The 27,266-nt window shown below is 41.0% G+C and overlaps 1 protein-coding gene across 5 annotated transcripts in view; it reads left to right on the top strand.

Annotated features, from left to right (window-relative positions):
* Positions 1-27,266, top strand: part of LNX1 (ligand of numb-protein X 1) — a 120,432-nt gene that overhangs the window by 23,388 nt on the left and 69,778 nt on the right. The window contains exon 1 of one of the 5 annotated variants that reach the window (XM_040065530.1): positions 17,612-17,708. The exons of the other annotated variants lie outside the window; for them this stretch is intronic. The gene's annotated coding sequence lies outside the window, so the exon portion shown is untranslated. Of the gene's footprint in view, positions 1-17,611; positions 17,709-27,266 lie in introns of those variants that run through there. 5 annotated transcript variants of the gene reach the window in all.

The following is a 27,266-nucleotide window of genomic DNA, read 5'->3' as shown; positions in this document are numbered from 1 at the left end:
TTCAGTCCTTCGCAATTTCTACTCCATTTTCCTCAAATGTTTTATACAGCTTTGTGACACACCTTAAGTGCTATAGGATACCCTTTCTAAGCAAAGATTTCCAAGAATATTGCCAATTCACAATACAGGGAGAGATAATACCTAAGCAAAAGCAACATCTTTAAAACAAAACCCCTCTTTCCACTTAAAATTCTGACTGTAGCCCAGTAAAGGCATGAAGTTAAGGTACAGTGAGACAATTTTAAAATTATATAGATTTGAGCATGATTAATGCTGCAGACTCCTGTCAGACATCAGCTAACATCAGCTGAAAACCCTTATTGGTTCAAATTGCCTGGAGAAGTTCTGGTTCAGTAAATGAGAAGGCAGAGCACAGCAAGAGGAAAGGGAAGCAGGATCTACTCAAAGTACCTGCTTCTGAATATGCAAGTTTAGTAACTGCAGAGTGATATTCCAGCCCCTGCTGGCAAACCACTGGTAGGCTTGTGATAATACCAGTGACACAGGGAAACTCATAACTGTGTATGTCTAATAGGATGAAGGAAAGGTGTAAACAAATCATACAGTGGTGACCTGACTATAGAGAGGCATGCTTCAGGGGCATGCATTATTCTATTGTAAAAAGTTATTGAATGGTTGTATTTTTCAGCCCTAATTTTCTCAACAGATACAGTTAAGATGCTCAAAAGTACATAGAAAAAATGGTTCCTTCTCACTGCAGGCATATGAAAGATTGTCACATTTCTGCTGTTTTCATTTTAACAATGATGTTGAACAGGGAGCTGTTTCCCCAGTTGTTGCTAAATGAGCATAAGAGGATGTAAACCTGGTTTTTTGAAGTCCTCAACCTCTTGGAGTAGAAAAAGGGAATTCTTTGGAATGGGTGGTACAGAACTTTTCTGCTTTCATGTAGAAAAAAGCCCTGTAAATATTTGACAAGCAGATCTCTCACTTGATTATACAGAGGACATAGCTTTGGCAAAGAGCCAAGTCAAATCCTCTTGTGATCACTACAAAGCTTTAAACAGACCCTGTATGAAAGTGGAACAAAATGGAGCTCATTCTTTCAAAAAAAAACCCAAACAGAAATACCCTTTAAAAATCCAGCAATTCCACCATCTTTGCCTCATATATGTTTGTTCTCAGTCCCTGAGAAAAACCTTTGTAATGTCAGCAGGAACTCAGCCTACCTGTAAGGTGAGTGACTGCTTAGTCATGATGCACAGGGAGGACTTAAAGGACAGAGAGAGAGAGGGAGGTACCAGGCATGTCTGTCTGAAAAGGAACTGTAATCTGGAGTCTGCTGCTATCATTAAAAACCTGCAATTCAAATTCCTCTGTTCTTTTAGAGTTTTGCTGGCTGTGAAGAGAAGCTGCAGGTGTAACATTTTATCTGTAGTGAGGATGCTGCTGTAGCATCCTTGGAGGATGAACATTGTGAGAAGTGACAGAAGCCTACAGCTTGAAATTATCAAACCCACAAACTGAACCTGCAAAATACACTGTTTTACAAAATATATAACTATCTGTAAAGCTATAAGTATCAGTATATGTATAGCTATAAGTAAATAGCAACATCTCAGCAGTTAGTAATTTTAGCATGAAGCCTGTTACTAGTCACACTACTTCCCTAAACACCCTAAAAATCTATTAACATCAGAAATCATGGATCAGCATTATTCATCAAAGTGCAGGTTGGGTTATAAACAAGTTTTCTAGTTAGTTTTTGGGTTTGTTTTGTTTGGGTTTTTGAATTTATTTTAGGGACACAAATATCTTATTTGTTTAGTGTTTCTTTATTGCCTTCATCAATATAAGTGTTTCTTTTGTATTGCTTACAATTCTTTTTTTACAGGAGATTCCGTTCTCCCTTCCTTCTAGGTGTGTACTAGCTTGAGCTGCTGGTATGTGATCTCTTAACTTTTCTATTTACAATGTTGAAGTTCATGCAGATACTGTCTTTGGTAGAGAAACAATCCCCCAGTATATAGCACAAGTGTGCCATTTCCTCTTCTCAGGTTGTGATATGAATGTGGTTTTTTATATGCTACAACTGGGAACATTTGGAAGTTTCAACAGGATAAGCTTTTATGAAGTTACATGTCCCTTTCCAGTGACATTTCTGTTGCGCAGGGAACTTACTCTTTCCATTTCCCTCATATCTCCTAATCCCTGTGTGAAGGCCAGGCAAGGCTGTTCCCTGGCATAATCTTGAATAATGAGAAAGATGCTTGATTAATGCATGTGCACATGCAGCACTCCACAGAGATGTGCCTGTTAACATTAATGCTGTTGGTAACGTGCTTTCTGGAAGACAGGATGCTCAGGCATGCTAAGAAACAGAGCACAGGCTGTGCCTGGAGACATTCCTGTGGTGTTGAGCCCTAAGACAGATGTGCAAATGGAGTCTGCCTTGTTTTCTGTCCTGACAGCTTTTATATGGGTACTGAGCAAAGTATCATTAATGAATGAGCTATTTTCAGTGAGTGGGTGCTTTGCTTGCTAGTCTACTAATTTTGGCAACTGAGAAGGCATACAAACTTGCTCCTATCATGTGTAGCACCCAGAATATTCCAGCAGATGTATCACAACATGGACTATGTGAGGATGCTGTAAGGGAGGGTATAGCCTCTCTGGGGTAACTCTTGAAATCTCATGCAGATACCTGAATTTAGACATCTAGTATTAGATGAGAAATCCCAGAATATCTGAGATATCCACGTAGAGCTGATAACATTGTCACAGCAACTGCAGAGAGTCCATATCATGATGGAGGCCAGGCATCTTCGGCATTTGAATGTCTGAAAGGGCATGAGTTGCAACCATAAATAAGGAGGTGTTAAAAAAAAAACATGGTTCAGTCCTTAGCTAGCTGTTTTCTGTGGATAATTAGTGTTTGTCAATGGGAACACGGTTCAGCATGAAACAGGCATTATTTCAAATTTTTGTTCGTGTGTTTTGTGTGTTTCTCCCTTGTGTTGTGGAAAGAAACTCCTCTTTTAAGAAGTTATGAAAACTATCAGCTACAAGGTGATATTTGAGCTCAGTTAGCAGGCCATGCAGACTACCTTAATGCCTCAATAACAAAGCAAATTTTGCAAACTGAGGCTCCCCATAACATATTTTTAAAATAACAAGAATATAAATAATGGGATTTGTCTCACTGCACTGCAGAGAAAGTGTGCTCCCAGCTAGATTAAAGGCTGTGTGGTTTCCCTTGTCCTTTCAGGAACAGCTGCTTGGTTTCTGCTGGGGAAGATGGATGGTTCTTGTACTCCCTTGGTCAGGTCAAGAGCCGAGCAAACACACAGAGCTGATAGCCTCAGGCAGTTCATCACCTATGGATCAACACCACTGCTTGCAGTCTCTCCCGTTTTCTGCTTCTCAGCCCCTTCCCCCTCCCTGCCTCCATAAATATGACAAGCAATGCTGCGTTATAGAAACTCTTCTTCCACAGTGGGAACATCTGCAGCTTGAATGCTCCTGCAGAAATGTCACTTGGGGAAAGCGTTCTTCATTTTATGAGGAATCTCTCCTTCAAGCCCTCAGAGGGGCTAGGGAGGGAGGGGACGCGGGGTTTGACACTAGTTCTGTGTTGTTTTCCAGGGATTTTGAGGAAGAATGTTGTGTCTGATTTTGTGGATTGTCAAAATGAAGCCAGATGGCAGTGGATTAAGTGTAATGCTGTTTTGTTGTTCTTGGGTTGGCGACTGCGCTTCCCCTTGAGCGAGGGAGCCCTCCCCGCACAGCAGCCCTGTGCGCCCCTGGCCACCGAGGGCCCCTTCCCATGGGCTCCCGAAAATGCTGCCCCGGAGGGGGGTAGAGTGGAAGCTTTCTTTTGGTGAGGACTGCTAATTGGAAACTGCTTCCTTGACATTTTTCATGCCTAGATAATTCACCAAGAGCCTGTTTGCTGCGCTTTCCATCCGACGAAATACAGGTATTTCCCAGTTGTAGTAACGGGTTTGCTTGCTGAAGTGAAGTTGCTGGGTGAGCAGCTGAGCCAGTGAAGCTTAGTTTCTAACAGTTTTGTATTTGGTAACTGTATTTCCTGATGTTTAGAAGGTGTGAGTATAATTGAAGCATTTCCCATGAGGCATTCAGGAATTTCGACCCTTTTGTTGATTCCTTAGTGTATTTATGCTTTAGTCTTTCTCTCCATATGAATGTTTAGAGCCGTCTCTTTCCTCTATTGCTCTACATAAATTTGTTTACCTGTATGGGCTTATATCTTTGAAATCACTATCCTTTGTCAAAGTTAAGGTAGTGGAAAAGGCCGCTGGACTCTGTAGATATAGAGGGAAGACAGACACAGACAAACAAAGGTGATTGCCTCAAATTTGTTTCCCTAAGAAATTGGGTTAAGCATAAATTCTTAATTAGGGAGAAGATTAATTTAAAGCTGTGATTCTGAGCATTTTCTAGTTTCTTAATTAAAGGTAGACAAGCAGAAAATTTCCTTGTGTAAGAATTGTTTTTCTCTGTACCCTTTCCCCTCGTCATGACACCCTTTTCTTTGCAAGATAACTTGACTGACTGAGTTACAGACCACAGTCCTGTCACTCATTCAGAGCCTTGTGAGAGCCACTCAAGCTCTGCTCCCTGTGCTCAGCACCTACAGATCAGTGCAATACCCCCTAGCTTATGAAAAGACAAGTAAAGGGTGGTCTACATTTTTCCTTTCAGACTGCAGCATTGCTTCAGCCATAAATTTAATACTTTTCCTCTAATTTACTCCTCCATGATCATTCATTGCAATTTCAGTTCAAAGCAGAAAATTTTATTTTGTAATGAGACTGCATCTTCTCATGTAGACCATTAAGAGTCTGTTTAGGCTTCTTCATGAAGTCCTTAGGCCTGGAAAACATTCTGACAAAAACCTTCTTCTTGATAACACAGGAGAAACCATAAACCAAATCAGTGCTGCTGCCTTGTTGTGCTCTGTTCTGTTCTTTCCTAAGACAGCTTCTCAGCTGCTCATGGATTTGTTTAAAAGCCAGCTGTGCTTTGCAACTGTTCAGATCTTTTTAGCTTTCTTCAGCAAGCCACCATCCCCTATCTTTTTTGAAAGTATGTCTTTTAAGAATGTCTTTCATGTCGTGCATGAAGTCCTGTACAGACCCATGCAATGTTGAGCTGCTCTGGAATTGCTTGTGCAGATCTAGTCTACTGATCTCAGCTGCTTAGCTTGCAAAGTCTTTGATGTGCAGACTGTCTGTGTGGTTTGCACAGCACAGTCTAGTCTGACAGTTTTCAGTAGGAGAAACTGGCAAAGGAGAAGGTCTGCAATTAACGTGATGCTATTATATTGCATGTTGTCATACTATAGAGTATAGATAGCCTTAATCAAGTCACTGTCCCAAAAAAACAATAAGTAATGGCAATTTTATAGGGACCATCTATTACCAGGATGCTCAGAAAGACTGGGATTTTCTAATCTTCAGTTCAGCGACTTTAGAGATAATATTTTCCTGATTCTTGAGGAGATACCCTGGTGCTATAAAGGAAAATTTTCAGTGATTTTGCATCCTAGTACTCAGCTTCTAACCTCTATATTTCGCCTCTTCTGCCTTGGTGGTCCAGTGGGGGCAGCCCCAACATCAATTCTGAGCATACTTTCATCTTCCTTGTACTATACCACACAGTCAGGAAGGTATAAATTAGACATATTCAAGTATTTGACTAATGTAATGAGTCTATTTTAAGCAGAAAATTCAGTCATCTTCTGTTAAACAGAGGTAAGTTCAGATGTGCTTTTGTTTGTGTTTATTCTCAGAAGTATTTTTCATTTATAGTGTGATCATCTCCCCCTCAAATTCTTCTCCTGTTTTTCTTTACTGTATCCTGTTGTAATATTCCCTTTGGAAGGTCTTTTAGAGAGTATTTTTTTACAGATTCTGAAAACTTCCTTCCTGGCATTTGCATTCTCTCTTCAGATGTCAAAATCAAAGATAATGGTCCATTGCTGGTGTTTTGGGAGGGGAGGGGTAGGCAAGGGAGTTTGCAGTCTCTACACACTCGTCCAGTCAACTTATTTTACGTGCAGTGTGAGGGACATAGTGTGTACCAACAGTAGCTCACTGTTAGCCAGTACAAGAAGGAGACATTGAAATTCAGAGCAAGCGTTTTGAAAATGGTCAGTATTTTCTGATCCATTTCCCCACATACAAAGCGAACAGATCTTCCAAGGAACTTTGTGAACGTGGTGCAAATCTAAATACGAATGGTAATTTTGTCTGCAGGGCATGAATATAGACTTGTTCTGTCAGCCCCAGGGATGCTCTGGGATGCTTCAGTCTGAAGCCTTTGAAAGATAGTACTAATGCCATTCACTCACCCTTAGTGGTATCTCATAGAGTGTAAAGTGTCAGCACCAGTTCCCTAGCAAAGCAGCAAGAGAGGTCAGTAACTGGAAGTACAGGTTGTACCTGTGGAGATTTGGGTTCCAACTCCTGCCATCATATCATACATAGAAATAATTTGATGCCTCTGCTGTCCCACATCTGAAATATTTCATCATATATGATCTTCAGAGGCCTAAAACTACAACAACAATGCTACGTCAACAACATCAACAGAGATTCCAATAGATGAGCTGTGGTACAAGAGCTTTTTCAAAAACTTCTGCTTTGTATGCCTAGGTTAGACCTTAATATTCACAATTTCAGAAGATAGAAACACTCAGTAGACATTCTTCAGAAATAATTACACTAGAAAAAAACATACAAAATATTCAAAACATCATGAGACACTGAAAGCTGAGTTTATAGTTTTGTAATGAGTTAGAGAATAATAGTTTTTTTTCTCTATTTTTTTGAAGAGCTTTCTGTGGGTTTGCTGCAGCCAAGAACACACTGAAAGGGGAAGTGCACTATGACAATGACCCAATAATGAGGGATTTCTAGAATCACAGAATATTCTGAGTTGGAAGGGAACCACAAGGATTACCGAGTCCAACCCTTAAGTGAATGGCCCTTACAGGTATCAAGCCCACAGCCTTGGTGTTACTAGCACCATGCTCTGACCTGAGCTAATAAGCTAATAACTAAACGGATGTTCTGAATTTCTTTTAAATAGCTTTGTTGGAGTTGCCACTTCTAAGGTATTTCCAATGGATAAAAACAAATGATTTCTCGAGGAGGTCTCATTTGAAATGATGCTAAGCATTCACATTGTAGACCACAGACAAATTCAATACTACTACCACTACTACTATTTACTTTAGGAATGGCTGAAATGTCATTCAATCTTCTGTTGAATTTTATGTATGTATGTATGTATTATATATAATTTGTTATACAGTTACGTATTCATTTGTTATGGTTTTTGAAAATATGCAGCATCTGAATATACAGTGTAGAAAGCAACAACAGTTAAACAAACAGATCCTTTACCACAGTGTAGAAAACAACTCTAGTTAAACAGATTCATGACCACCAAAGTCAAGGAATCTTGCTCTAGACTCATGACTGCTGTGAGCTTCAGGAGAAGATTTTCCTGCCTTTTGGATATTTAAGACTACCATGATAGGAACAGGAGCTCTGCATTTTAATAAGACATTCTCAGAGAGAGTTTTCTCCCAATGTAATGCCATCAGTCTTTCATCTCCACATGAAAGCTTACCTTCTTTCACCAAACTTGTTTAATTGCTGTTGAAAGCCCCTGTCGTCTGTCAGAAGTGGTTGAAATTGTTCCTCAAATCCAAAAGTCACTGTGGGTTCTTGGAGACTGACAGGTACACAAGCACAGTTACATGAGCTGCTTAAAATGCATTTTCTGTGTCATGGGAGGGCAGAAGCCCAGGAAAGGAGGGAGGGCTTGCTCTACATGGGAAAGGTCAGCGCTCCAGTTGCTCCTCTATCCACTATTTTCAGGCCTTTGGTAAGTAGGACAGTTTAGGACAGAGCAGCACTTGCTCAATGGAGTTTAAGGTTACATTTCTAAGCTCAACACCTTCAATAATCACCATCTCAGTTTGCAACCGGCATTACTAAAGAAGTTCTCTGTATATGTATAACACGTTATACTCTTCATTACCCTGTGTGCAATTACGCTTTTGCATCCTTGCAACTTTTGTTTCTGGTGTTATCCATACTGTATGCATTGCACTCTCCCTTCAGTAAATAAATTAGCAATTTACCAGTTAGTATGTGAAAGGAGTGTGCTTAGACTGATGCTTAACTCACTTAGTAGAAGAGAGGTTATCTGCAAGATGTGCACCGTTCCCTGTTTGCTGAGCTTGCTGGATCAGCACACTGTTCCACAATCTCCGGGCAACAATGTGCTCAGATTGAACATATTGGGCTGCTCAGGAACCAGTGAGCTGAAAAATTCTCACTGCCTTTGAGGTGGCCCCTTTCTGTGTGCCCTTTCCCAGCAGCTACCTTTCATGGTTTGCTGTGTGGAAATACCAGAACTTGCAGTGCGTGTGGTCAAAGGAACACTTGCATTCCTGAAGCCACACAGTTTCTCCAGTTGAACCAATTAGTCCAGTAAAAGATACAATTTTTCCATGTATGAAGAAGACCCCTTAGCTCTTTGAGGTAAGGGCAGAGTGACCACAGTGCCGATAGCATCCTGACTCAAATTTTTGTCTGTCCAAGTTCTTACTGTTTTGATGGGAGTGACACATTTTGTAAAGCATGCCCTGTTTTTCTTAGCTGGATTGCACAGGCTTTAAACCCTCCAAGGGACAATCCTGGGTTCAGAGCTGACTTCTGTACTCTTACAAGAGGGCAGGTACCAGCGCAGTAACCAGGCAGATCCAAGAGGTCTGTGGGGCCCTGCCTGTTCCTAGAAGGATTTCTGCAGAACTTCCTAGTTCATGCTGTGTGTGGGGAGAAAAAAAAAAAAAAAAAAAAAATAGAAGAGAGAGAGCGGGAGAGAGACAGTTAAAAGTGGGTAACTGAGACATGCCCAGCTATTAAGGCTTTTTTTTCACCTGTGTGGAACACATCTGGGTCTCTTCGGAGAGTTTCCATGACTGGCTCAGGCTAGCATTGAGCCTTTTGGCTGCAAGGTGTTGCAAGCATTGCAGAAGACTGCAGTTCCTTGATAAGTTGTGCCTGTGTGGCCTACATGGAGTACTTACACTGATATTAAAAATTTTATTTGCTGAATTATTTCTCAAAACCACCTGCAAAAACATGACACTGACGCAGAAAGAATGATGCTGAATGCCATTTTTTAAACAGTGCTGCAGAGATTGTATTCTAGCCAGCCCATGTCAGCATTCCACAGGTCAGCACAAAATATCTGTGTTGGTTTTGGACTGACTGCACACCATGGGGCTAAACCCTGTACTGGCTTGTAATATATACAGTACTAAAAGATGGAGAGATTGAATAGGTGTGGCTGGGACAAAATAACTTGGCTTTTGGCAACTGCCAGAACTGTGTTTAAAACAACTGCATGAAGAAGGGGGTTAAGAAAGTAAATGTGGTTCAAATTCTCCTTGTCAGGAACAAATTAAATCAGCATGGTAGAGGATCCAAAGAGAAATTCATTTGGAAATACTTATATGCTGAAGTTGGGAATCTGGGTAATAAGTAAGAGCAACTAGAATCTATCAATTATCAAAGTAAATTCAACTTAATTGTCTCATCGTGTTACAGTGCTAGAGGGATCAATATCTTAGAATATTGTATAAGCTGTTTAAGCAGACCAAGGGTGAGAAAAGAAATTGTGTGAGGGGAATGACTTGGTCTATGACCTGGTGTCTATCTCCCTAACTTAGAACTGGGAAGTGCAGGATCTTAGGAAACACAGCACAATAAAATGCTGATTATCAAGGCTTAGTGGGGAGCCAAGGTGGGCAGAGGTGACATTGTAAGTCACTGAAATGAATCTGAAGACAGCTTGAACATGTGGGGAGACGACTGTGTAATTATGGGGAACTTTATTTGGCATACTTGCTGAAGATTTCATTTGGGTACTGGTGAAACATCAATAGAATAACTTTAAATATTGAATGATAGTTCTGCAAAACAAAAGTTGTTAGAGTGGAAGAATTCTGCTTTTAGGTAGCCTGATATATAAAAGTGTATTTATCCACTAGACTGGAAACCAGGTTTAGTGTCAGGAAAATCTGATCATGACCTGGTTACATTTATTATGCTTGAAGAGAATGTAGTCCCAAACCATAATATTCACAAATGGTAGTTTGAAAAAGCCAATTTCCCAAAGCTAAGGACAGCCCTTATTAAAACTGAATAAGCAGAGGCATGGAAGCATGAACAAAACTGAAAGTTTTTCAAGAACTTACTAAATGGGCAAAACATTATTAAGATAACATGTATGGCAAAAGAAGACAGAAAGTAGAAATGGACTTACTTATCTGTATACATGTGTTTAAACATGTATACATTTGTCCACACTTATCTATTGTCTTGGTTTGGGAGAAATTTGGGAGAAAACCCCTGTATAGGATCCCTTTAAGGAAGCAAACTCACGTGGCCTCTCTCTCTAACTGGTCTGGAAAAAAAAACTAAAACCCTCTTTGGAGAAAAGTGGAAAAAACTATTTTACTAAACAAATGAAGTGCATACAAGTATAAAGAATGAATAGTATGAAACAATAAAACTTCTCCTTCTGGAGTGAGATGGCAAATTGAGAAAGTCCTTGCCGTGGGTGTAGCTCGGCTCTCTCTTAGCGTCTCTTCAGTCCCAGTCCTTCTGGCGCTGCTGGAAAATGCCGAGCTCCAGGCCCCGGTGGGCCGCAGGTGCAGCCCCCAGTGCTCCCCTGGGTTTTCAGTCCAGAGCAGGTTTAAACAGTTCTAAGAAAAAGGAAAAAAAACAGTCCAGGGAAATTCTCTGCCCTAGCTAGCTGAAACTAACTAAAAGCAAAGAAAAAAAAGATCTCTGTCCTGCAGTCTCTCCAAGCCTCCGCCGAACACGCTGTCCGCCGAAGAATGTGGAGGAGTCAGGTAGTTTTCTCAAAACAAACTCCGCGCTTCTCCTTGCTCTTAGAACCAGTCTTAAAGGCACAGGACTCAATATACAGCACAAACAGAACAGACGATTGGGGATACAGGCATCATAAAGTTACCCTAGGACATCTATATATGGGGCTGCACAGGTATACATGTGTGGGCATACAAACAAACAATACTTACCTATTTAAATAAACCATGTAGCTGTATATTGGAAAAATAGGCTATAAAAGGGAGATAAATATCTATTGATATTTATATGTTATTGAGTATGGAAATTACTAGTAACACCTAACCCAAAATCTACTCTTGGAAAGCAAAAGGTGTTCTGAAAGAGCTTTAAATTTACATAAGCGAAAAAAGTAGCAATGACGTGCACCAAGAAAGGGCTGTAGACACTGAAACTGTAAATAAGATGGCAGAAATGTTCAGAAAAGGTTTCTGGTTTATGTTTTGAAAGAAAGTATACAGTTTGTATATATCACGTGAGGAGGATGAATTCTTTTCCAGCCCATATGCAACTAAAAGAATGTTAGACAACTCCTACTTTGAGGAGTCAACTTTAAGGCAGTAGCCCCTGTTTTTCCAGCAGCTATGCATCCTTTTTTTTTTTTTTTTCCTTCTTCTTCTTATATGGGCTGAGAAATTTTCTGGCCAACTGATAAGAACTTTTGATAAATTTGGGAGCATTGGAGCTTTCTGCCAAGACTGAAAGCATGCTCTTTTTTTTGCCAGTGCCTCAATGGCACAAACAGGATAATTCTGATAACAGCATGACAGTCAGCTTGACCTCACTTCCAGCAAAATAGTAGAGAAACTGATATGGAAATTCAAGTATAAAGAACAGGACTATTGTTAATGGCAGCCAATGATGTTTTCATTGAATTCAAGTCTTGTCAGGTAAGCTTGGCTTTCTTCTTTAATGTAAGATTACCCAGTTGGTTTAAGAAGTTCCTATAGGCCTAATAGAAAATTAAAGTCTTCAGTTTGATATCCTACCATAATTTGATCAAAAATGTAGCATTTTGCTTTCTTGTTTAAGAACATGTCAAGTGGCTAGTGGATCAAAGGAGTTGTTGCAAAATCACTCTAAAAAGAAATTTTTGGTGAGATTCCAGAGCCAAGTCAAGACTCAGGCTTCTTCTGGCAATGTTCACTACTTAGTCTTGCAGGCAAAATACTGAACTACTCATTGAATATGCATGGAACTAGAGAAAAGGGAACCTGAGTTGCCCAAAAAGTGGACTTCAGACTGAAAAAGGTGTTCTTTATCATGGTCAAGTGTAAAATTATAAACTTGGAAATTGGTAACATGCCATTTGGGGGAGACAGCTTCAGAAAAAGAAAAGAGATTTGGAAAGACTCTGGAGACCTTAATGGACAACCTTAGAATGTAGTCATAGCTCAATAGGAGGGTAAAATATCTGGCATGATCCTTGAGTACATGTGCAAAGGTCTGATTTTGTCTGTGTTTATCGTATGTATGCATACGGAGAGACTCATGGAGTAACACCAATCACATCACAGCAGCATTTTAAAAGAGGATTTTAAATTGGATGAAAATGCAGGGAACAGCAAAAGTCTTACATGAGGGGTAGCTAATACACCTGCTCTATTGTCAGGTCTCAGCCACAGCCTTTTTGTTCCACATGAAAAGTAAATGAGGATGTTAGTACAAATATAACGCATGCAGAGGTACAAGATACAGCTCTTTCATCTTCCCAGGAAATGCATAACATGAATGGATGACAATAATCTGAGGTAGTCTCATCAAATTAACAGTAAACTATCCATGTGTTTTTACATGTATGCACAATTAATACCCAGAATAAGATACCAAAGAGACCAGTGGACTCCCCACCTTTTGGTTCTTGAGACCAGAATGGAATGCTTTTCTAGAAAGGTTCCTTATAGGGTTAAACCCAGGCAGCAGGTTCCACAAAGGGACAGAGCAGGGGATGTGCAGTTTGTGACATGCAAGGAGTCAGACAAGATGACCTCCATCTCTCAACAAATATTCAATTCTTCAGGTATAAACCAGGATGTAAAAGTTAATTCAAAAGTGGACTGAGCACACTATGTATTTGTACGTGCTTTAAGTACAGAAATTTCACTCCACCTTAAAACATTTCCTTTACCGCATCCAAAAAATTATGAGAGAATTAGTGAGATGCTCTTTATGCCAGAGACTTCTTTGGTAATTAGGAGCAAATCACTTAATTTCTGTGCCTTGATTTGCCCAATTCTAGAGAATGAATGCCAGCTTTTCTCAGTTCCTCCCTTCGTGCTGGAGAGACCTCTGGGAGGAACTGCACAAATGTATGCTTCCAAAAAGACACAAATAATCTGAAAACTCGGGCAGGGCACAGCACTGATGTTTTAAATAGATCAGAGAGTTTTTACCCTGCAGTAGGTACTCATGTTACCTTGGTCAGCAATCCATCTGTACTGTGAACCTTGACGAGATAAATATAATTGTCCTAGGGTTGGTTATGTAATGAGCTTGCTTTGCAATTTAACTAATGAATGTGTTGAGAGACCAGATTAATCTTTTAACTTCAAGAATTTCTCCCAGTGGAAAACATATAGTGCCTGCCTATCTGTAATATTATCCCCTCCCTACAGCCAGAGTGATTTGGTCACTTGAATATTTGTTTTGCTTATGTATGCAAAGACCATGCGTTCACAGATATTTTTCTGGAGGAGGTGGAATGACCCCAAAATTCACTTGAGATTTTACAGCTGGGTCTGTGGGCTTTCCAAGTCAAGGTCATTCCTGAGGGATGCCATACAGGCTCTTTGCTGGGATGATTTTAATTGCCGGTATGGTACAAGTTGCTATTTTGGTATTTTTGGTATTTTGGTATTTGGTATTTTTCCCAGTAGGGCCATATTTAATCCTGTGCTCTCTTAGTCTCTGAAAGCAGTCCACTTCAGAAAAATAGTACTCTGGTACTTTTGTTGATTCATTTATTGAGGACAAGAGATTATTTTAATCTTAGGATTTTAGTTTCTTCATTATGCTCCTGTTCTCCTTCTCAGGAGAACATGCCTTTTCTCATCTAGAAAATGCAAAGATACTGGATACAGAAGATCCAGTAAATGCATATGACAAATGAACCGTTACTTCCCACAGTAACATACACTTTGTAAAGAGCTCTGCCAACTGTAAATTATACCAAGTGGGTCAATTTTGGAAGTCAACATCTTATTTAAACTGTCACACTGTACAGAATTGCTATTTAATATTGGTGATAAATGACTGCAGAGTCCAATCTAAATTCCAAGCAGACTGTCAGTGGCATTCAGTAGTCAACAGAGTCCATAGTACAAGTGCTTGGCAATCTTTTTATGTTTTGTGATCCAGTTCAGCTTGCTCATTTTCCACAAAGAGGAAAAAAGAGAGGGAGCTGATATGAAAATCCTGGCCTGCATGCTGGAGCTGTTTCTACACTTGATTATTCCCCTCCTAGAATTTGTTCCTATTCTTCAGTATACCTCTACAAGCTGAGGTGAAATCCCATGAGAGAACATTGCATGCTCATGCCAGATGTGCATGTTACCTGCCTTTTGGAGGTCAGGAGAGACAGTTTCATCTGGGAGACCCCAAACTCCTGTCTCATCTGTCTCCACCACTGTGAGTTGTGACCCACAGCTCTAGATGTTCCTTTCCTGGCATCATTCTTTCTCACTGCTTCTCCACTGAGTCAAAAGGCCAGCCAGGTCTGCCTGTCCCCTTTGTCCTGGTCCCCATCTCACTGTCCAGCCATGGGGGTCAGGTAAAGTGTGTATTTTACCATTGTGGTACATCATAGAGATCCACAAGGAATCTCTAGTGACGTTGAGTACTTGAAAGAGACACTATGGCTCAGTCCTCTGCCAGAACAGAGGACTGAGTGTGGACAGGAGTGTAACATGCACTGGAGGAAGCTCTTTTATTTCCTTTTTTGTAATCAGTGTGATGGACCAGGGACTGGGAGACACTGGTCAGCAGGAGGTAAAGAGCTGACCTGACCGCTGCATTTTCTGCTCTGGTTTTACAGGGCTTCACAGGAGGATGCACAGGCCTCTGCGTTTGCAGGACACAGTGATCTTTTCAACCCAACACAGATGGCAACCATTACAGTATTATCAACTAACACTGAATACTACAGTTTCCCCTAATATGACATGACTAATCTTTTAACTTAACTTGCATAGTGTGTACTGCCAATGCTTTCAATGTATGCTGAAATCATTTAGTTGAAGTAAATAAATGAGTAAGTCTAATACAATAGAGTTTATGGCATGTTCTCCTCCTGGAAATAATTTAAGCAGTAGTAAAGTACAGAATATCTGCAACTGGAAATGTCAGTCATTATACCTGTATTTGCATAGTTTGAGATACATGTACAAATTTATTTTAAAAACAGCTAAATATGTTTGTTGTTGTTGTTGTTGTTGGGTTTTGGGGGTTTTTTTGCCTCCAATGTATGAATCTATACTGTGAAATTAAAAGTTTATCAAACAGGTGTCAATGCACCAGTCAGATCTATGATACTCTGCTGTTGGTGCAAATTAATGTATTGTAGTAGGAAAATGCTCTCACTGTTTTTGTGATGTGGGTGAAGAAAATCTGCTGCAGGCAAAGGAGGGAAGTGATAAATAGTACAGTACACAGGCTGTAGTTTAAAGGAGGTTCTTCTCTGTTCCTTCCCAGCAGATGACAGGTTCAGCTGGGATCAACAGGTATGAAAGAACTCACCAGGAATTTGGTTCAGAGCCAATAAATAACTCATTTTCTAGGAAAATAAGTTGCCTGGTATGTATAAAGAAGTATAAATGCCAATCCAGAGTGAAGAATCTGGACAGGAATGAGTGCCCAAGAGGGCTGTTCATGTGAGCAGGAGAGCAGAGAGCCTTTTGTCTGAGCAGAGACTTACAGAATTTGCGTGGAAAGGAAAACAGGAAAGTATATCATGAGATAGGAAAGGCAGTTTAAGCAATTCAGTAACATTAGTGTGAGAACAAATGAGCTTGAGCTGGCCCTTAGTCTGGAAACTTTGAAAAGTCTCCCAGCAGTGGAAGGGAGGGCAAACTTGGCTAGTTGCTAGATTGGAAACTGAGTCTGTAACTGAGAGTCTGATGTGGTCACCTGTGCCAACAGGGCTCTGTGTTTCCTAATCTAGGGCGAGCAGCCTCAGAGACCTCCCATGTGAGGAAGGATTTAAACACAGGCTTTGCTCTGTGGGCATGTATTCGCTAATGTTTAAGCTTCTGTAGCTTAAGCATGTTTTTAAAAGTATATCTCATATGCATAGTTGAATTTTGCAGACGACTGACGCATGAGGCTTGCATATCTGGCCTTGTGACTGCCATGGACATCTGGTACCATGCATGTTGTGTCTCTCTGCACTGCACCCATCCTGGGGGAAGAGCAGCAGCTGCACAGTGTCCCAGATCCAGCACAGCACTGCCTGGGTTTTGGACAGCTGTACATTGCGCACTGGCAGGCTGGCTTGGCAGGAACCCATCCCAGGTTTTCTTGAGTAACTTGGAGCTGAGGTGCTATGCTGTCAGGGCAGAAAAGGCAAATACTACTGCAAAGAAGCATCCATCAGCTAAGGGAATGGCTGTCACACTTGATGGTAGGACTTGACACATCCCTTGGTGATTTCTTAAAATAAATATTTAACAAGGGATTTTATAGTCACAAGTAGCAAGCATGTTTTGAAAATGTTTGAAGGGAAACAAACTTGCATAAGAATGAATTGGAGGCCAAGACCTGGTAGCCATAGCCATAGATGTGTTCTATCAAAGGCTGGGTATTTCCTCCTGTCTGTTTTCAGTGCATACTGCTGTTCCTTGATTCAAGTCCACCTCTAAAGCTGCCTTGCTGCCTGAATAACACTTCCTTCCTTAGGAGCAAATGCTTAAGATGGCTGAAGTCATTCCATTTATTAGTGATTCATGTAGCTGGAAGACTAGGGTTTATTTTCCTCTACTGAAAATATATTTTGAAAAAAAAAAGATCTTTTTGTTGCTGCTGTTTTTGCTAGTAACATTCACTCTCAGCTATTGCATCACAGTGCAACAGTGTGACAGCTTACCTATAGTACAACATTTTGTCCCCTTCTTGGGTGCTTTTTAAACTGAAAATTACTGGGTAAGAGGGTTTAATGCAGTCTTAATTTTGCAATTAACAGAGCTCATATTTTCAGACAGCTGTTAATGGAGTTTACAAATTGCTCTTATGTGGTTCAAGTGTTCACCACCAAGTACACAGGAACAAGGTGAAGATTCAGATTCCAAACCATAGATTCTGGGTTAGAACCAGCGGAGCCCATCTTCCTTTTCAAAGGGGAAAGCCAACATGAATCTTCTGTCTCAAAGCAATTTTTAGGATGGTCCACTTCTATTTGTTAAATTTGAACCATGTTGATTGTCAGGTTAAAAGAAGGAAAGAAATGCAAGGAAGAACCTGACTGAAAATGAACTTTGGTATATGCCGGAAAGAAAAGTAAAAGCTTCAAATTACACTATTGTACAAGCAGCCTGCACACGCTTATCTGCCTGCAGGGTGTGGTCTTTTAAACCTTGAATTGCGCAGGTTTATGCAACCCAGCTTTTCTGTACCTCCTGCCATAGGCTTGGCCATCGGGGACGGGCACCGGCCGCTGTCTGCCTGCAGCTGAGGGGTGAGCGCAGGCCCTGCCCAGCCGCGCCAGCCCCAGCCTGCAGACTGTGCACCCGCGCCGCTCTGCCAGCCGCGGGTGAGACACACGGCAAAGACACACACGTGAGTTAAAAGACTTGTATCTTTCTTTCTGCTGTTCCTAGGTTGCCCCTTGAGCTTGGCAGGAGTTGTTCCAGAAGAACAAAGGTGGAAAAAATGCCCGGGTAAAAAAAAAACAGCCCTGTTTAGTGGCAGGGGAGCGGGCCCAGACCTCGGCCTGCGCACTCTAGAGTGCCATGCAGCCAGGCAGTGATAAATGTCTACTGTGTCTGTCATTAGTGATTCAGCTTCCCCACAACCTAATGTGGAGCTTGTTTTCATAATCTAATAGAAAGGGCTGTATAACATACCTGTAGCTGTGCTTCATGGAAGGCACTGTTAAAATACTTCTTACATAACTACATGCAGGTGTGCAAAGACGCTGCTTAGTTCATAACCTTTTTGTTAGCTAGTTGTGCTTGGGTTTCTGTCTTCCCCATTGCTAAGAAAGTCCATTTCTTCAGAAAAGTGGGCTGGAATCCAAACAGTTATTTGTGGAGAGGTGTCACTTGTACTGCAGCTGCTTTAGCCCATCGCTTTATTAATTCTATGGAAACCCATTTCTTCCCCTCCCCCAGGTTAAAACCCACAAAGTCTCGCTGCAGCTGTAGGAGGCAAATTGAGGCTTCATTCACTGCTGCTTGAATGAAGAATAAAATTCTGCTTGACTTTATGCATGTAATAGCAGCTGAGGTGAGGAAAGAGAACTTGATTTAGTTTTCATCTTTAGCCCATGTTCTTCACACTTAAGCTTACACTCAGTTCTTTACTCAAAACATCTTGTAATTCAGTACAGGTATATGCAGCAGTTTCAAAGCCGTGAATATATATGAATAGGCATAACTTCTTATAAGTTTTATTTCTATCCATAAGACTGATTGTTCATGTGAAAGCATGTATATTCACAGTGCCAACACAGAATACAGAACAGCAATGAGGATTTTTGGACATCCTCACTCACCAAAATTATACTTAGAGCACTCAGTAGACAACAGGTCCAAGTGCATAAATCAGGACCTGTTCACATGTTTAAACTTCTTAATATTTTGGGTTGTTTTTAATGACAAGGGATGGACTGCTTGCATCAAGCTCTCAGCCACTCTTACATCTGCCAAAGAAAAACACAAAAATCAGAAAAGGTGCATATTAGATTTGTATGTCATGCTTTTATATGAGGCCTGATAACTAGGAGAGGGGCTGAGGCACTGGATTGGGTGCTATGCAAGGCACTTGTTTTCCCACAGTCTTTTGTAATGAAGCTTTTGAAATGGAGCTCCCACTGCCCAAAACGCTTTTAATTTGCTTATTCAGGTTCATGCAGAACAACATCAAGGCACTTCCATCACTTCATTGAAACAGCAGTGTCTCTTATCTGCTGTTGTTGGAAAAGCATAAATGCTGATCCACAAATAAAAGCCAGAAATCATTGTCAGGAATTTGGAAAGCTGCTGATGTGTGAGTTGTATCCTCAATACTCCCATCTACTTTCCTAAGACTGAAAATTCCACTTAAGGAAGTGATCTGTTACTAATTTGCTATTTTATTCTTCCACCCTAAACCTCAGAGCCTATTTTCCAAAGATATAAATTGAATCAATCTGGGAAAGCTTGTCTCAGTGTTGTCTTATCCTTGCCCTCTGAAAACACTCTCCCATTGCTAATTTCTTTTACTTGTTTGTGGTCCTGTAGAAGTGTCCTCCCCTTTGCTCACATGGGATCTGCTTTCGTAAGGGTATTCCAACGCATGTGTTTGAACATTAACTGCATCAGGACTTTGTTGTAGCATAGAGTTGGAAAGAGGAATGTTCCTGGCTCTGAGTTGTGATCATCTACTAGAAAAGAAAATTGAATTGTCTTTTGGAAGAAGTTTGAAGGTGCTGGCACCTTCCCCTAGCATAGCTCTTCTTTAGTAAAATGGAAATAAATTTTGCACGCTGGATGAGATGAGAGATTAGCTCAATTTCACTGCAAACCAGGAAATCAAGCAGCATTGTTTCCAGAAGGAAAATAAATTAATACAGGCTTTCAAATGTAGAGAGTCTCCTTAAGGCTGGCTGCTGGAGGGAAGCAGTCCAGTATTTCTGGAGATGTCAGCCCTGTCTGCAGGGTTGGCTGCTGCCACCTGGCTCCTCTCAGGGCAAATGGAGGCCTGTGGTTGATTAGGAGGGACTCTCTGGCCAGAGCCTTTTGAGGAGGTAATGAGAACCCACTCTTTTGAAATGGATAGACACTGGCATCCTGCAATGCTGCCCAACTCAGCACTTGTTTGCAGTCCAGTTCTTTCATAGAAATTAGAAGCTGGGATGGACAAATATGCAGTTGATCTTTCCAAGGCTTCCCCTAAAGGCTCAATCTGAATCTGCAAAAGCAATCATTACCTGAATCACAGGATTCAAAAGGATTCAGCACAGAAGACAAACTTTCACCTTCAATACATGTTCAGGGAATGGTTAGTTGGCAGTTCCTGTTGTGTACAACTGCTTCCCACTGTGTACTGTTCCCATCCCTCTGAGTAAAAATCAATTGCTCCTTTATGAGGAGCTAAACACTCAAACTTCCTATCTGTCTAGCTGCTCCTGGTAACCCTCTCATTGGTCCTCCAGTTTTGCTTTAATACACCCTCAACATTCTTACTGAGACAAAGAGTCTTAATAAAATAAATGGGTTTTATCTGCCAGTAATTTCTTATCAAGGAATGCTTCCCATTTCTACATCTGGATTGGTGAATCTTTCAGAAAATAGCTCATTTGAAAGCACATAAATTTTGATTGATTTTGGATATAATTCCTGTCTACTTTTTGCTTGTCTTTTCCCTAGCATTTTGCTTTCCATGCTTACAGCTACCTGGTATAGATTGTGTTAAAAATGTAAAGATGATACTACTATCTTATTTTATTTTCTACTACAAAGCTGATTTTGTACAATATATTTAACAGCATCAGTTCTCACAGGATTTTACAAGTAGAACCCAGTGCTGGAAAGTATAGCTTTGAGTTCCTGTAGTTTCAGTCTGAGAACTCATCTGATCACATTACTGCTATTTAAAAGAATATCTCAGTTTAGATCCAGTCAAAAAGGGTCTGAGGCACTGAAATAGATATGACTTGTAGGAGGAATTTCAAAGAATTAAAAAATCCTCTTGCCTGCCTGCACACAGCAGATAACATCTGATTGTGAGAAAGGATGCAGGAAGCAGGACAGTTGGAGCATGTAATTCCTAATTGGTTTCTCATCACGGGACTAAACAGCACACAATTGGTCTTCACACCCACAGAACCGGTTCTGGAAACAGATATTAATTCAGCCACAGGCTTAACTATCTTTCCCAGGCTGGTGTCACTCGTGTGTCCTGGCTGACAAAACCTTAGTAAGCCTCTTGTTGTTAAGGAGAATATTACAAGGCCATTAGCAATGCATGCATGTTAATTAGCAATGGGCTTTGGGGGAGTTCCCATGAAGCCCCAATTAAAGGAGTGATGAATCAAGTCCAGTGAGTAGTACCACACTCAGGGATGTTATTTCCAGTGCTGAACAGATGAAGGCAGAACCAGGCTCTACAGGATGTGTTTTGGTGAGGCTTGGGGCTTGGTCACTATAATAAACAAAATGTACTTGCTGAGACTATTGTTGAGCAGGGAGCTTAGTCATTATCCTGCTTCCCTCCAAAAAAGGTGCCCTGGAACAGAAACTATTGCACAGCCTCATCTAGAGAGATCTGCTTCCACTCCTGCTTGAATACTTTAGGTTTATCCAGTCCTTTCCATTTTAAATAGAGTTATAAGCTCCACTGCACACCTAACTCCCTAATGAGCAGTAGAGATTATCAGCAGAAGTAAATGGGCACTGTCAGCACTATTTTATGAGAGAGGTCTGTTCTAGAGCCAAAATGTAACTTGTGTTAACCCCAGAAAACTCATAGTCAGACCACAGTAATGGGGTTGCTGGGTTCAGCCTCTTCAATGTCCAGTATATCTCCCTCTTTCCAAGAGAATATTTTTCTTAAATGTAAAATTCAGTACTCAGCATTGCAAAAAAATGGTAAGGTCATCAAATTTTCTTCTCCTTGCCCACTGAAATTTCTATTTATGGCTACATATTGTATGTTTTCCCATTTTTTGGAGGCTTCCCCTAGGCTGCACCACTTCCCTAAGTTGTTAAATTTACCTGCTGACTACCTTACCAGGGCTTGTGCCCTCCTTTTTCCAGGGCCCTGAATGGGGCTGGGCTCCAGCAGCTGTGACCCTGGGACTGAGTAGCAAGGAATGCTTTCAGATTGTGTTATTCTAAACAGCGGTGTGTCACTGTTCTGTGAAACTCTTCAATAGGGACTGTTTTTTTCTGCTTAGAATTTGTTTATTCAGCAATTTTTGTGGATCCAAGTAGCAAGAGGAGGAAAGAGTAAGATACAAGTATAATTTAACTTATTGTCATTCATAGACCTATAATTTTAATTGTATATAGTATATAATATTTAAGAATAATTTTCATTATTTTATTACATATAATAATTACATCTAAATCATGGCATGGGAGTTAGGTGCAACATAAATAAACTTGAGATACAGATGATTAAATCCTTGCTCCACTGAATTTACTTATTTTTTTTCTTTGAGTGTGATGGGCCAGAGGTTTTAACCCAAGCATTCACTTCTATTGTTTAGACAAGTTATTCTTGGGAGCCAGCTGCTACAAGTTGCTGCTGTCCCTCCGGCAGGTTCATATCCATAAAGCAGAGGATGCAATCTTAGATGCCAGGAGTTTGTGAAGGCTTTCCCTCAGATCAGGTCTAAGACCATCTCTGTGGTCACCTTGCTGCTCAAGGATTCCTGTGACAGAATCTGGGCACTGGCCCCACTGGCATGGGAGCAGCCAGTGGCCCCTTCCCGTGCTCACCTAACCAAGTAGGTGTTTCTAACCATGTGGGTTGCTTCCAAAAAAAGGTCCCCACAGGGTGTTGTGAGAAGTCATTAAGTAGTTTGCCAAGTATTAAGAAACTCCCGGATCAGAGAAGCAGTTGTATAGGCACAGTGTAATTAAAGCACGGTTTACTGTATCATGTGTTATTAGCAGGGTTATCCATCACATGTTCTGTGCTTTGTAGTTATTAAATGTTATCTTGTGCTCACATGTGAGAAGATGTGTGGTCTGTGGGTGGGAGGTACCATGACCGTGGGAGCCAGGTTGAGGTGCAAAGTTTCAGTGTCCTGAGGGGAAGAAGTCCTCCACTTCTCTTTTGCTCCCTCTCCATCAGCTCTTCCATCCCCTGGCATTGGGAGGGCAGAGAAATAGCATCACCCACCTTCCCTGCTGACCCACTTGGGGGCCTGGGAGAGGATTGCAAAAACAGATTAAGATTTACTGTGAAGCTGTATTAAGTTAAGATTTTCACAATCCCATGCAATTTACTCTGTCTATTGTATTGTTATTTTTAAGTTAAGTAGGGCAGCCTGCACACAGAACACGCGGTCTGCAGTCCCCATCACAGAGACACAGCAGACACACCTGCAGCAATGAACAGGGATGCTCTCCCTCATGCAGCTTGTATGTTGTACCTGTTCCTGGATTTCCAGCATCTAAGAAGGCAGCTGGGGCACATGGTTGTCCAGCCACAAGAATACAGTTTTGTCATCTGCTCAAATGGCTGAAAGCAAGCTTATGATATTTGTGAGGCTGCCAGTCTTGGCGAAGTCAGACGGAGCAACCAGCCAAATCGGAGTGGTAGCTCACCTTTTGTTACATAACTAGCCATGTAATTTTATAATTCAGAATGTGAAATGCCGATGGCATTTATTATGTCAATTAGGATGAGCATGTGTTTAGGAAGCCCTTGAGGAGTCAATCTTAATTGCTCACATAGCCTTGCTTCGACCACATGATTGACTTCCTTTGAGCAGGTAGACTGCGTGCCTTTGGGAAGCAGTTACCCACAGCCTGCCCATTTTGCTACAACCCATCTTTGCACTTGGAGTCTGAGCTTGTAGTTCTGGTGTAAGCTGTTGGTCCAAATCTGGGTTTACTGAGCTTTGAAAAAAGTAAGAAACAGAAGTTACTACCTTAACCATCAGTATTTGACAACTAGAGGCATGCCAGCAACAAGTCTTGGAAGTACTGCTTTCTTCTAAGGTGAGTTCTTTCCTAGGACATTTTCCTTATAGTAAGGAACACTTAACCTGGAGGATACGTACTGTCTTACTCAGATCTTCAGATCTTCTCTTCACTCAGATCTTATCCAGCTGTTCCTAATATTCAGTACTTCTGGGCTAATTTTTTTTTTTTTTCTTTCATTTTACCATGCTGAGTAAAGTTTTGTATCCATGAAATCATCAGAAAGAGCAATCCAGGTTTGCGTGGGTGTGTGAGAGACAGACAAAAACCCAGAATGTATTTCCATACATTCCTAACAGGGATTTCAGCTAAATAATTCCACAACAAAAAACTTTTTCCAACATTGGTTTATTCTGTAAATTCCAGCATCAGCCACAGAGAAAATATTTTTTTTCAAACAGTCTGGTTCTGGTTTTAGAAGTTATTTTGCGTGCAGGCACAGTATGACATTTCTGTTGGGTCTCACAGCTTGAGCTATAACTTAAAAAGCTGGGGTTATTCACCTACTGTACTGTACCATTGGATTTTTCTATTCAGTTGGAAATGCCTTTCATCATTAAAGGCTCTGCAAAGTACTTTGATTGTTATAAGCTCTGAGAAGGACTTTTGACTAATAATAACTTTGAAAAACCAGCCATTTTAAAACTGGGGCCAGGCAGAGGAGACGTTTTGGAGCTCCTGTTTGTTGTTTCATAGATGTTCTGTACTGATGTCTGAACTTTTAAATACAATTATTTACCTCTAAGAGCCAGATCTAACATACCTTAAAAGTCAAGCTGAATTCTTACCTGCTAAATTGGTATCTCTGGGATCTGCAACTCTTCTCCAGCTACTGGCTTTTTACCTGGAGGTATTAATCTTGCCTCTGCCCATAACAAATTTCCATCTAATTTCCATCAGGCAGAAAGAAGATGTTGTGACTCTTCTTTAGTCAGAATAGATTTAAAAATATGTGGAAAGGTGGGAGAAAAGAGAGAGTAGGATATACATAGGAGAAATTCTGGTCAGAAGGCATGATGATAAGATTTTGGGCGCCTTAGTGTTTTACAACCTTCCTTCAAACAAAGTTTCTAGTCTAGGCAAACTGAATCATCCCTTTGGCCTTTAGTGCAGCTATGCCAAATTGGTGTAAATTATTACATGATATTTTATAGCCAGCTCTTTGAAATATGAATCACTGTCTTTTTGAATCTAAAATACTGTATAATACATATCATTGAAGTGTGGATCACTCTGCAATGTTTTCCACAACTGTTGTATAATACCACCTTGAACACTAAGACCAGTTTAATCTATAAAAAACACTTCAGTTGGAGAGAAGCAGCTGGTACAAATCACAGTAAGGGGAAACCTGGGAGGCTGTTACCAGGGAAGACAGTTTGATGAAAGGTAGGAAGTAAAAACAGTTAACATTTTACTAATGGGAAACGGTTTTCTAAAAGCATTCAAGCTAATACCTCATTATAAAACCCTGAATATGAAATAAGTGATGTGATGTGATGTGATCTTGCAACCCAGGTTCTGTGATACGCAGGAGCAGTAAGGTCACAGCTAACCCTTCATAACCGGAGGGCTGTGTGCTTTTGCTTGAGAGGGTGAAGGAGGACCGCTGCTCCCTCCTAGCCATGAGCCACTCTTCTCCCCAGTGTGGGTGAGCCACTAGATGGTGACAATGCCCATCTCTCCTATCCTGCCCACCTCTAGCCAGCAGCAGCTGGGCTGAGGCTCCATTAAAGAGCTAATTCTGTAACTGTGAAAGCTGTCGAGCCTCCTAGCAATTTGATGTGGGTATTTTTTAACATGAACAGGCAAGATGGCAAGCCCTCCAAGCCCTCAGCAAAGAAGCTGATTACCAAGAAAGGCGGGTATCAGCTGCAGCATGCTCACAGTTAGTGTGGTGGAAGGAAGGCCAGGTAAAAGCATCTCTGGAAGAATAAGGAGCTCCCACCCTTACCTGGCAGCTCTGAATGCTGCTGTGGCACAGCGGTTTCCTTACACACTGGCAGACCGGCCCCTTTGGCCATACGGTGCCTTACTGACTCACATAAATGGATGGCTGTGAGTCACTCAGAGATGCACTTTTGTAGGAGATAACAACTCATGCTAGGACTGGGGGAAGGATGCAGAATGACTTTGCTATCATAATTTAGTTAAGAAGAGTACAACAGCTCTGTCAGTAGAACCTCCATCTCCTGTAGGAGAGAAGGTATGAAATGGCATCTGTTTTAATCAGCAGATACAGGATTTGTTCTACACATGCTCTCAGTGTGTATAAAATGCACATTAATAAAAAGTGTCCCTTAAACACAGAGAAAAAACCCCAACCCAAATAATCCAAACCCCAAACCAAGTAACATTTGTCAATCTTACTGCGCTATTTAGACTCCATTTCCTTAATATATGCTGGCCACGCTTACCATTGACTGAAAATTTCACTACCACCAAGCTGTAGTACTTCAAAAGTACTGGAGCTAAATTCCTCTTACTGTTCTGCAGCTCATCTGTTTTGCTCCTGTTTTCCAGTGATGCCTGCTCACTGGCCACTTCCTCAATATCTTTCATCTCTTAATTATTTTTCTTCTAGCTTTTGTTACTCATTTTTTACTACCTGAAGCTTCTCCCATTTCGTGCCATGCTGCTTCCAAGTGCAGCCTCCTGAACTGCTGGGTTAATATTTGACTGTGGCTGGGCAGAGGCTGCAGGGTTCTGCCACTCTGCTTGGCGAGCCCTCTTCTTGCTACGCTGCTGCCAGTGTAACTGTGTTGGTAAGTCAGTATTTAAGCTTAAGATTGGTTAAATGCCTCAGTGAGATGGGACAGTTATGGGCTTGTTATTGCAAGGAGATGAAAGGCATTCCCTCTACCTACTCTTCATGTGTACTGTCCAGGATTTTTGTTTGGGTTAGTTCTGTAATTCTCTTAAGTGCTTCTGGTGGCTGCAAATTCCTAAGCAGTGAAGACCAGTAAGATGCAAAGTCCTTCAAATAAGAGAAGCCTGTTGGGTAACTTTTTAAAAAACCTGTTATCATTAGAGTGGTTTTCACTGTGGTCACAGCCCTGGGGTTATTTTATGCCATGATGTGACCATTGTCATTACAGCTTGTAGCTGAAAACTTGGAAATATGGATATGCAGATAACTATGTTCTTCCTTCACCATTTGCACAGTATTCTTGCTTAGGGTCTCTGCCTTGGTCTGAAGCTTGGTTCACCACAGTGTCACAACACTGTGACATTCTTACAAATCAATACTTGATTTTCTTTATCTAAGCTAATCTGAGCTAGGTGTTGTAAAACTATGCTAAATCTGGGACTTGAGTTGTAGAAAACTTCCTGTACAGCAGGGAAGCAGCAAATGCTGGTGGTGTCTGCTTTGGCATGGCACCGCCACCTCCTCTAAAAGCTTCTGCCAATCACCCTTGCAAGAACCACCCTCTGTCAGTATGGCTCTGGCTACAAGAAGCATGAGACAGCCAAGGTG

Source organism: Hirundo rustica, chromosome 5 (genome assembly GCF_015227805.2).
Source record: "Hirundo rustica isolate bHirRus1 chromosome 5, bHirRus1.pri.v3, whole genome shotgun sequence".
NCBI classification, from domain to species: Eukaryota; Metazoa; Chordata; class Aves; order Passeriformes; family Hirundinidae; genus Hirundo; species Hirundo rustica.
This window is presented reverse-complemented; position numbering and strand designations above follow the sequence as displayed.